The 12,465-nt window shown below is 45.1% G+C and overlaps 1 pseudogene; it reads right to left on the bottom strand.

The window, feature by feature from the left end:
- Positions 1–242: 242 nt before the first annotated feature.
- On the bottom strand, positions 243–984 carry LOC129522972 (tetraspanin-6-like; annotated as a pseudogene).
- Positions 985–12,465: the final 11,481 nt, after the last annotated feature.

The following is a 12,465-nucleotide window of genomic DNA, read 5'->3' as shown; positions in this document are numbered from 1 at the left end:
TTCCAGTGGATAGTCTTTCCTCCTTTATCGAATATTAGTTGACCATAAAGTTCAGGGTCCACTTCTGGGTTCTCTATTCTGTTCCATTGATCTATGTGTCTGAATCAGACTATTATTGATGGAATTTTTTACTCTATCCTAAGTAGTATTAGGCAGTCTTCCATCCAGGCAATTTCATAGCTTACGGGGGGGGAATGTATATGTCCTTAAAGCTGGACAATAGTAAGCCCGTGGTTTGATGGTTACACTATCTCATACTGGTTAATTGTTATGGCGCGAGAGAGGCAGTAGGCTAGAAGGATTCCAACCAGCTGAAAGCAAGCAACTCCAAAAGAAATTCCCGCAACCATTCCCATTTCTGACTCTTTAATGGTCATCACCTTTATAAAACAACTTTCATTGTTTACTTTATCTGCATCTCTCTGTGGAGAACAATTTTCAAGTTTACAGCAACTCTTGGGAAATTCTTTTTCTGAGTAATAGTATCCCTCCAATCTCAATAGTCGGTGACACAACACGATGTAACGTATTTTGAATCTTGTCTACTGCATCGCTTCTATAATCTCCCATAGATATACTGCTATAAAGTTTTCTCATAATTATTCTTAAAGCTGTTCCTAATCTCATGCCTGAAAACAAATCCTACGATGGCAGCGACCAATTCAACCAAAAAAATGAGAGTCAGAAACATTGCATACAGTTTTAGCATCCATGCAAAAGCTTGGCAGGTAGCAAAACAGCCAAAGGTGCCCAAAAGCATGATGACAGTGCCAGTGCCAATGAGCACAAAGGGAACATTGGTGACCTTCTTATTTAAAAGGAAAAATAATTCTCCAGGCTCATCTTGTCCCAAATGCCAACGGCAAGAAGGATTACACCAGTGATCCAGAAGATGAAAGTGTAGATCAAGAGGACGCTCTTGAAACAAGTAATGACTGGTTTGGTGTGCAGCCTCCCAGTCAGGGACACCATGACTAGCCCACAACCCTGCCCCACCACCTCAGTTTTAATTTCTAATGCAGTAAATCTCAATCGATATAACCTACGTAAACAAAAGCTCTTTGGGATCCTCAATAATTTTTAAGAGTATAAAGAGGTCCTGAGTCCAAAAAGTTTGAGAATCACTGCTCAAGATGCTGAAGTCCTATTTTGCTTAGGCTGAAGTCTGCTTTTTGTCACTTGGAACTGAAGTTAGAACTGATAGTGAGGAAAAGGCAAATCCAAGACTGGCATCGCATTAATACAGACAACGAAGCATCCAACTCAGTATTCAGGACAAAGAGAAAGAATCCAATCAATGCAGGACACAGGAGCCAGAGGTGACTGAGAATATAAGTCTTTCTCACTCTCCTTGCTTCTGGATCTGTAGAAATAGTGTAGATTCTCAAATCCAGAATTGGGATTTACTCAAAATATTAAGAAGAAGGATGATTTAAACTGACATTTAGGGGTGGCTCAGTGGTTGAGCATCTGCCTCCAGCCCAGAGCGTGATCCCTGAGTCTCAGGATCAAGTCCCACATCGGGCTCCCTGTGGGGAGCCTGCTTGTCCCTCTGCCGATGTCTCTGCCTCTCTCTCTGTGTCTCTCATGAATAAATAAATAAAAATTTAAAAAATAAAATAAACTGACATCTAGGTAACATAAGTTATAATAGGAAAAACTCTGCTATTGAAATTTTATTTCAAAAAATAATGCTCACATGTCCATCACTGATGAATAGAAAATAAAATGGGGTAGAGCCAGAGAATGGAGTGTTGGGACACCCTGGGTGGCTCAATTGGTTGTCTGATTTTGGCACAGGTCATGATCCTGGGGTCCTGGAATCGAGCCCCCACCTTTGACTCCATGCTCAGTGGGGAGTCCGCTTCTTCTTCTCCCTCTGCCCCTCCCCATTCCTGCTCATTCTCTCTCTCTCTCTCTCTCTCTCTCTCTCCTTCTCTTTCTCTATTTCTCTTTCTCTTTCTCTTTCTCTTTCTCTTTCTCTTTCTCTTTCTCTTTCTCTCTCTCTCTCTCTCTCTCTCTCTCTCTCTCTCTCTCTCTCAAATAAAATTTTAAAATCTCAAAACAAATGGAATGTTATTTGGCCATAAAAAGGAATGAGGGGACAGCCCAGGTGGCTCAGCAGTTTAGCACCGCCTTCAGCCGAGGGCCTGATCCTGGAGACCTGGGATCGAGTCCCATATCAGGCTCCCTGCATGGAGCCTGCTTCTCCCTCTGCCTGTGTCTGTGCCTCTCTCTGTGTGTGTCTCTCATGAATAAATAAATAAAATCTTTTAAAAAAAAAGGAATGAGGTACTGATTCATGCTATAATATAGATGAAACTTGAAAGCATTTTGCTAAGTGAAAGACCAAAAGGCCACATTTGTATGATTGCATCGATTTGCAAGGTTCAAAACAGGCAAATCCACAGAGATAGAAAGTAGATTGATGATTGTCAAGGACTGGGGTAAGGGGAAATGAGGAGTTGCTGCTAACGGGTATGGGTTCCTTTTGGGGGCGATGAAACATTCTGGAATTAGTGGTAAAGCTTGCACAGTTTTGTTACCATTCTAGAAAATCAGTTATACATTTTTTAAAGATTTATTTATTTGACAGAGTGAGAGAGCACAAGCAAGGGCAGAGAGAGAGGTGGACTTCCCACTGATCAGGGAGCTCAATGCGAGGCTCGATCCCAGGACCCTGGGACCATAACTTGAGCTGAAGGCAGACTCTTTAAACAACTGAGCCACCCAGGAGCCCCAACTATACATTTTTAAAGGGAGAATCTTATGGCATGTGAATTATATCTCAATTTTTAAAACCATTAAAAGAAAGTATAAATCTGATGTATTTGTATCCTAGGGCTGCTATAACAACCAAACACAAACTTGTGGCTTAAAACAACAGAAATTTATTTTCTCACGGTGCTGGAGGCCAAAAGTCTGAAATCAAGGTGTCAGGAGGGCTGCACTCCCTCTGGAACTTCTGGGAAAGAATCTGCCCCTCCTCTTCTCCAGCTCCGGTGGTTACTGGCATTCCTTGGCCACATTACCCCAATTTCTGTCTTCACACACTGCTTTCTCTGTGTGTGTTTGCATGCATGCCTATGTGTGGTCTCCCTCTGACTCCTTTTAATAAGGACACTAGTGATGGCATTTAGGATCCACCCTGATAATCTTATCTCAAGATCCTTAATCAAATCTGCAAAGACTCTTTTTATGAATTAGGCGTTTCACAAGTTCCAGGGATTGGGTGGTAGATAGAGCTTTGAGAAAAATTATCAACCTACCACACCTGGTTTATATGTAAATAATTGATGTGGGATGGCAGCCATAGGTGTGCACCACCTGGATCTGCCTTTGAGAAAGAACTTGCCAGTCAGCATAAGGAGTGCCACTAGCCAACAGCACCTCCAGGATGTGCCATACTCTCCCTAGCACCCCAAGCCAATAACTGAGCATGGCAGGTATACGAGGGGCTGGTAATCTGCACAACATAGAACCTCTCTACTAGCTGTCTTTATGCCAGAGCTCTTCATGGAGCTGGCTGAGATTTAGCTCTGCCTACTTAATCCATCTTCCTTCTTTCTCTCCTTTCCTGCCTATTCCTATTTTCTCTCCTTTTTCTATTTCACAAGGTTACTCCCATGAATCTGTTGCATTGCCAGCTTAGGCTTGATAATTATCTTCCCAGAGGATCCAAACTCAGTTAATACTAGGAGTGGTCCAAGGCAGCCAATAGCAAGATGGACTTTCGGGAGTAGGTTACTCACTGCCCAGCTGTAAATGATGACCCCGTGCCCTAGTGGCATTGATAGTATAAGATGGCACAAGATGGCAGTCTAGGCACTAAACTTTTGCCAGTAGTAACTCAGGAAATGGTTGTGGTGGAGACTTCTCTGGCCAGTGCAGCGATACAGCAACTTGGAAGTGAACAACGCATACAAGGAAAATGGAATTGAATGGTTATTATGAAGAGACATGAAAAGGTAATGAAAAACTGAAGGCAGTTGCAGGCTCCCCTCAGGGAGCCTGATGCGGGACTGGATCCCTGTACCCAGGATTGCGCCCAGAGCTGAAGGCAGACACTCGACTACTAAACCACCCAGGCATCCCAAGAGTCTTATCTCCTGTAGTAAGAGAATAGACACAGCTTGTGGAATGAAATCAGGGTAGTCAAACTTCAAAGACTATTGAATACCCAGCCAAGGTCAGTCTGTTATGCTAAGTTTGAGGCTCTGGCCAGAAAATATGGAATGCTGAAACGTTGAATGGGGATGTATCCTCCAAAAGACTTGAGGTCTGTGGACTCCCTGAACCTGCAGAGACTGCAGAAACTATTTAGAGTTAGCGTTTCCTCCGTGAGACCCTATTTGGAGTTAGCATTGCTTCTATGCAGAAAGACATTGCACAGAGACCTCTCCCCTGCAAGACAACTGGTCGCTCCTCCTCCTCACCAGGCTGCTGAGTCAATAACAAGGGCAAAATCCCAGCATAACACAACTGAGCACATGCTGGAAATGACAAGGGAAGAAGAGATTGCACCCTAAATGATCTGCAAGGATTAGCTAGGATGTGTTCATAGACACTAGAGGACTGGATTTTGAGTACGCTTGACCAACTCCTGTACAAGCAGGAGTTCACGTACCGGCACTCTTTCAGAACACAAGAGTTCACACTCTGGTAAGGACCAGAAGGGCTGGGACAAGCTCACTGGTAGGGTGGCTTTAAAATTCTGAAGAAAGTAATGGCCCGTGCTAAGTGAATTTGAAATGCATGAGTTGCCATGGCAGACAGTGGAGAAAATAATTAAGAGGCTCAGGGAATTGGACTTGCTGGGATGCATATATTATGTAGGGTCAAAAGACCAATCAGAGGATCATATTCCACGGAAACCAAAGGCTGCCACTCTCAAAGGCCATCAGAAATGCAGTGGTAAGAGGGGCACTGACACCACTCAAAATTCCATGCTAGTCCTCCTCTGCAAATTAGTCCTAACTATGGGACAGGCTGTCACAGAGAGCGGTTCCTTAATGATAATGGTGATATGGGTCCCCGAAATAGTAGAGGCCAGGTAGTGGCACACAACTGCCCAGCAGAAGCCCTTTTAAGAGAAAAAAGGGACACCAGGATCAAGCTGAAGCAGGACCAGCGTGTGTGGAAGCTGCATGAGGGAGTAGTCTGGGTTCCCACTTACCTTCCCCATTTGCACCAATGCTCCTCCTTTAGTTTGTACCTTCTGGTCATATGGAGAGCCTCCCAGGACCAGCTGAAGCAGGAGGACGGAGGCTGCACTTGGTTTGAAAATGAATGTGAGTGAAAGCTGGAAATAAATGGAGGCTGCAGTACAGTGCTATTCAGGGGTGACTTTGAAAGACAGTGGTGAGAGAAAAATCTTTACAGTGGCTGGAGCTTTGACAGTACACCCACCTGATCATTCACTTTGTGCAGAAGGAGAAAGGGTCCAAGGGAAGTATATAGTGAGACAATCGTGGACAGTAACAAATGGCCTGAGAGACCAGTTAAGGACCTACAAGGAAAATTCTGAAAGCTTGGAGCAAGGAGTTCTGGAGTAAAGGCCAGTGAATGGATATATGAGGAGGGGCACAAAGCGTAAAGATGTTTGCATTGCACGTTAACACCTATCAGGAAACATCCACCACAGAGAGGCAATAAACAACGGGGTAGATAAAATGGATAAGCCAGGTGATGTTAGCCAGCCTTCATCATCAGTTACTTGAGAACTGGAAAGATGGGCATGTCAGAGATGGAGGCCATACGGGGCCTAGCAGCATGGCCTTCTACTTACCAAGGCTGATTTAGGTACTGTAACCTGCCAATAATAAAGACCAGTGCCGGACCCATGATATGGCACTGTTTCTTGAGAGGATCAGCTAGCCACTTGGTGGCACGTTGATACTCCAGACTTCTGATGTCCTGAAAGGACCAATGTGACTCATTCTCTCAGGAAAAGACACTTAAAAGGTTAGAGGTGCCCAGGTGACTCAGTCATTTGAGAGTCTGCCTTTGGCTCAAGTCATGATCTCAGGATTCTGGGATTGAGCCCCACATTGGGGCGGGGGGTGGGGGGTGTTCCTGCTCAGCGGGGAGTCTCCCTCTCCCTCTAACCCTCCCCCCGTTTGTGCTCTCTCTCTCACACACACAAATAAATAAAATCTTAAAAAATTAGATTAAATTTAAAAATAAAGTAAAAGGTTGTATTTTTCCTGCCTCGTTCCTGCCAAAACCATGATCTGAAGGCTTAGTGTGACTCCCCTGCAGCCATGAAATCACACATGACATCACATCCAAACAGCTTCACTGCAAAGAGAGAAATGGGCCGATGACCATGGATCCAATGGTTGTATCATATACAATCCTATCCAAAAAGCAGCCAACCTCCAGCAGCAGTGAAATGGCCTGCCGAGGTGCGAGGGCAATGCACCTGGAGAAGCACTCCCCCAACGTGTGTAGAGAAGTGGCCTGCGCGGCTCAGGAGAGGCCCACGGTAACCATGGAGCTGCATCACCTGGACCTCCTTAGGAAGAGCTTGCTGGCCCGCAGCTGGGGGTGCAGCCAGCTGACAGCCCCTATCTGCAGCACCTTCGGGCTCCTCCCACTCAATCCTCTTTTGCACCCTCTCTCCTTTCAGAGGCATCAGACATACATTGGATCCGAAGACTTTCTGTGCCTAATCTGGTTTCCCTGCTCTTTGTGTTTCACAGCACTCTTGACCTGACAGTGATGTTTCACTGTACGTCTCTTGCATTTGTAACTCTATCCCAGTGTTTCTTCCTGGAGGACCTGAGCTGACACTTAAAATAATCACTAATCACATTTTTCTGACCAGTCAATACAATAAAATTAACTTACATTTCCTGCCTCACCAATGGGCCCCCACTTAACACATGCAGTTCAAACACTTACTAATGATTTCAATTTTTATTGTTAGCCCCAACTCCTATAAAAAGCCCTAAGTCATTAATGTATTCATTCAACAATTATTTATTTAGTACCTACTCTGTGCTAGATACAAGCCCTAGAAATGCAGTAATAAACCAGGAAAAAGGATTCCTTCTCTTCATGGAACTTACATTCTTTTTTTTTTTTTAAGATTTTATTTATTTGAGAGAGGTAAAGAACGAGAGAGAGAGAGAGAGAGAGAGAGCATGCACAAGGCGGGGGAGGGGCAGAGGGAAAGGGAGAAGCAGACTCCCTATTGAGCAGAGAGCCTCACATGGGCCCCATCCCAGGTCCCTGAGGTCATCACCTGAGCTGAAGGCAGATGCTTAACCAACTGAGCCACCCAGGCGCCCCTGGAACTTATGTTCGAATGGAGCAAACAGACAATAAAAAAAGACCACCGAAAAAATGTACACCAAAAAAAAAAGAAAGAAAGAAAATAAAGAAAGAAAAAGAAAAATGTACACCTATACTATATTGGTTTTTTTTCCTCAAAGAAATTGCCCTTCACAATATGACAGCCAAAAGTTAGTCTGAGCTTTTTATTATGGACCAATATAAGAAAGAATCAGATATAAAACCTCTGCTGCATTTTTTTGGTAAAACAAAACAAAACAAAAAACTCATTTTAAATCTAATTTGGTCTATATTAGAAAAAGTACTTATTAAAAATGCACATAGGCTTTGTTCCAACTTCTACTTTTAAGAGTTTATCCCCAATAAATTATCTTGGCTATTCAAAAAGCTTTCTTCACAGGAGTATTAGTTGCAGTGTTTATACTTGCAAAAATAAACTGAAAACAACCTAATAGCGATGCCTGGGTGGCTCAGCAGTTGAGCATCTGCCTTGGGCCCAGGGCATGATCCTGGAGTCCCAGGATCGAGTCTCACATCGGGCTCCCTGCATGGAGCCTGCTTCTCCCTCTGCCTATGCCTCTGCCTCTCTCTCTCTCTCTCTCTCTCTCTGTGTGTGTGTGTGTGTCTCTCGTGAATAAATAAATAAAATATTTTAAAAAAATAAAATGAAAATGAAAACAACCTAATATATAACAATCTAGAACGATTTACATAAACATTTGGCTATCCATGCAATGGAATACTGCATAGCCATTAAGAAAGATGTCATAGGCAGCCCCAGTGGCTCAGCGGTTTAGCACGCTGCCTACAGCTCAGGGCGTGATCCTGGAGACCCAGGATCAAGTCCCACGTTGGGCTCCCTGCGTGGAGCCTGCTTCTCCCTCTGCCTGTGTCTCTGCCCCTCTCTCTCTCTCTCTCCTCTCTGTGTATTCTCATGAATAAATCAATAAGATCTTTTAAAAAAAGAAAGATGTCATAGAAAATAGGGCAAGGAAAGATGTTCACAACATATGTAGTCAGAGAAAGCAGGTTACAAAACAATACTCCATGCACTAGTTATAGGATCATCCCATAAAATGTGCATCTGCAAGCACATACACCAAAATACCAACTGTGTTATTTCTGGATGATGGGATCATGAATCATTTTGATTTCCCCAGTTTGCTTATTCTCAGCTTCAAAATGTTCTACAATAAACAGATAAGTTTATCTAATCTGCTACCTTAAATTTCTTATGCTTGTGTTTTTGTTTTCATTTTTGGTAAAGAGAAGTCAGTCAACCTCTCTGACTTGAAGAGCCGTAAGTAAATCTTTCAAATGACTTTCAGGTCGTTAGCTGGTGATGGGCTAGAACTGAATATTTTTAATGGCCACAGCCCTCCCCCTCTCTGCCCTTCATCTGAGAAAGGGGTTAAAGTACCTCGTATTTTCTAGCCACTAGCCTGAAGGGAAACTAGTCCCAGACACCGGTGTCCTCAGAAGCCTCTGACCAGGAGGCACACGTGCCAAATAGGCACATCAGAAAAGCTGCTCAAGAACACAATGTTCCTGTAACATTTATTGATTGATTATAATTGGTCTCACCTCTCTATGTCTCAGTTTTCTCTCATTTAGGAGGTCTTTTTCTCTTCCCTACCTCTCCTAAGAAAAAACATACATATGAACACTACACACACACACACACACTTGGCATTCTACAATATCAAGTTATTAGAGAGGATTTTTTTGAAAGGATTTTTTAATGAAATTCAAGGAAGGAAGGGAAAAAAAAAAACCTCTTCTGCATAATAAGAAGTCAAAAGCTGTGTGGGAATTGCAAAGAGATTAACCCTTCCAGAATCTCAATGCTAGGTGTTTGAATTTTAATAAATGCTTTATAAATAATTAAAGCTATTAATTATAGATACATATATGTATATTTATATCTTTTTTCAAGGCCAATCATAAGGGGGAAAAAAGCAGGCTGCCACTCCAAGTGTATATGTCTCAGTAAATTTTCCCCTCTCCGGTTCTTAGGCTCTCCTTCTACTCAAGTTTCAAAATTGAAAACAAAACGAAACACAATGACGCAGACCCCACCCCACAAAGTCTTAAAAATTAAAAGGAATCTAGGAGAAACAACCAGGATCTGGACTTCAAAGCCTATCGGCTAAGTTCCACAGAGGGGGAAAGGCATAGCCAGATGAGGGAGAGGCGCCCACAGGTCTGCATCGAGAGGACTGCCACTCTGGGATCAGGGCTCTGTCAAGAACACAGTAGCAAGCAAGGCCAGGGCCACGACCAGCTGACAGATTCAACTGCTAAAAACACACCAGCCCCTTTTAGAGTTAGGCGGCTTATAACTTACACAGACAGCCAAAGAGTAGCCAAAACTCCAGCTCCCTGTCATCCTTGTCCCTCACAACAAAGATGACCCCCAAATAATAGGAGACAGAAGATTGCAGCAATACATCGTGCAATGTCCCGTTGCTGCAGAGCTAATTCTAGACAGTGACTAGGTGGTTGTATAGTCTGCAGCTGTATTCCAAAGGAGCATAATAGAGAGCTCCATACCTTACCAGTGCCCCCAAGGCGATGAGGAACTCAGGAGTGATGGCCTTGGACCACCTCATCACAGACCTCCCGTCCTCTCATGTTGTGGGAGAATAATAAGGCATTCTACTAAGATTCAGACGAGCTGTAGCTCCGACTTTGCAGACATGACCTACGTTGGTATGTGCAAGGTTGCCCGAGTGCCATGTGGATCCTTCCTCTACAGGCCCCACATGAATTCTATCACTGTGAATCCTATGTAAAAACTCAAACATCTGGAATTATGTGGATGCTTATTTGCAAAGGGTAGGAGGAACCCAAACACCCAACCAACAATACTCAGTAGGGAGAACCAGGGAGGCCCAGAAATTCCTGGCTTCGAGATCATCTGATGGTTAGCCTGCAAATAGTATGCAAACCAAACTAATTTTACTAATGGTCTTTACTACCTCGAAGACAAGGAAATTAATCTGGATTGTAGATATAATGACATCCATGCTGGAGTGGTTGTAAAGACTAATTTGGATCATAGATATAAAAAGCGAGCACAGTACATAGCATGTAGCAGATGCTCATCAAATGATAGCTCCTTCCATCCATCAGTTTGCTTGTAATTGATTTTTAAACTTTTTTTAAAAAAGATTTTATTTATTTAGGAGCACCTGGGTGGCTCAGTCAGTTAAGCATCTGCCTTCAGCTCAGGTGCTGATCCCAGGGTCCTGGGATCCAGCCCCACAAGGGGGGGGAGGTGTCTCTGCCCAGTGGGGGGCCTGTTTCTCTCTCTCTCCCTCTGCCTGCTGCTCTGCCTGGTTGTGCTCGCTCACTCTCTCTCTGTTAAATAAATAAATAAAATCTTTAAAAATATGTATTTTATTTATTTGAGAGAGAGAGCACAGGGAGAGGGAGGAAGGAGGGAGAAGCAGACTCCCTGATGAGCAGGGAGCCTAAGACGGGGCTGGATCCCAAGACCCTGGGATCATGACCTGAGCCGAAGGCAGATGCTTTATCGAGTGAGTCACCCAGGCGCCCTCCTTGTCATTTATTTATTTAACATATACTTTTTTTTATAAATTAATTTTTATTGGTGTTCAATTTACCAACATACAGAATAACACCCAGTGCTCATCCCGTCAAGTGTCCCCCTCCGTGCCCGTCACCCATTCACCCCCACCCCCCGCCCTCCTCCCCCTCCACCACCCCTAGTTCATTTCCCAGAGTTAGAAGTCTTTATGTTCTGTGTCCCTTTCTGATATCTCCCACACATTTCTTCTCCCTTCCCTTATATTCCCCTTCACTATTATTCATATTCCCCAAATGAGTGAGAACATACACTGTTTGTCCTTCTCTGATTGACTTACTTCACTCAGCATAATACCCTCCAGTTCCATCCACGTTGAAGCAAATGGTGGGTATTTGTTGTTTCTAATGGCTAACATATACTTTTAAAAGACTTACTAAAGGCAGAGGAGGGGCAAGGTCCCCAAATCACCTGTCCCCACCAAGTTACCTAGATAACCTTCAAACCATCCTGAAAATCTACAAATTCGGCCTGAGATGTAAAGAGAGACCAGCTGGAATGCTACAGTGAGAAGAGTTCGCGCTTCTATCAAGGTAGGAAGACGGGGAAAAAGAAATAAAGAAACAAAAGGCCTCCGAGGGGGAGGGGCCCCGCGAGGAGCCGGGCTGAGGCCGGGGCGAGTGTCCCCAGGACAGGAGAGCCCCGTCCCGGAGGAGCAGGAGCTGCACCAACCTTCCCGGGCGGGCGGAAAGGGGCTCGCAGGGAGTTGGAGCAGGACCCAGGAGGGCGGGGATGCCCTCGGGCTCCCGGGGACACTAACAGACACCTGCGAGCGCAGGAGAGTGCTCCGAGCTCCCTAAGGGCTGCAGCGCGCACGGAGGGACCGACCGGAGCAGCTCGGAGGGGCTCGGGAGCGGCTCCAGGGAGGGAGCTGCGGGGCGGGAGCGCAAATCCAACAACACAGGCCCCGGAGCACAGGGCGCCGGGACACAGCCCAGGATCCGGCCTCCCCCGGGACAGGCAGAGGCCGGGAGGGCCCAGGACAGCGAGGACGCTCCTGCCCGAGCAGAGCAGATCAGCGGCCCCGCCCCGGAGCCTCCAGGCCCTGCGGACCGAGAGCCGAGAGCCCCGAGCCCCATAGTTCCTGCGGAGGCTGAATCCAGGCTTCCAGAGTTGCCATAGCAACTGCAACTGTTCCTCCTGAGACCTCACGGGGTAAACAACCCCCGCTGAGCCCTGCAGCAGGCAGGGGCAGAGCAGCTCCCCCAAGTGCTAACACCTGAGAATCAGCGCAACAGGCCCCTCCCCCAGAAGACCAGCTAGAGGGACCAGTGATACTCCCCCGTGTTCCAATACAACTTGTTTTTGGCCACTCTGCACTGAGCAAAATGACTAGAAGGAAAACCTCACCTCAAAAGAAAGAATCAGAAACAGCCCTCTCTCCCACAGAGTTACAAAATCTGGATTACACTTCAATGTCAGAAAGCCAATTCAGAAGCACCATTATACAGCTACTGGTGGCTCTAGAAAAAAGCATTAAGGCCTCACGAGACTTCATGACTGCAGAATTTAGATCCAATCAGGCAGAAATTAAAAATCAATTGAATGAGATGCAA

Source organism: Nyctereutes procyonoides, unplaced genomic scaffold, assembly GCF_905146905.1.
Source record: "Nyctereutes procyonoides isolate TBG_1078 unplaced genomic scaffold, NYPRO_anot_genome, whole genome shotgun sequence".
Taxonomy (NCBI): domain Eukaryota; kingdom Metazoa; phylum Chordata; class Mammalia; order Carnivora; family Canidae; genus Nyctereutes; species Nyctereutes procyonoides.
Note: the sequence above shows the minus strand (reverse complement) of the source record. Positions and strands in the feature narration are given on the sequence as shown.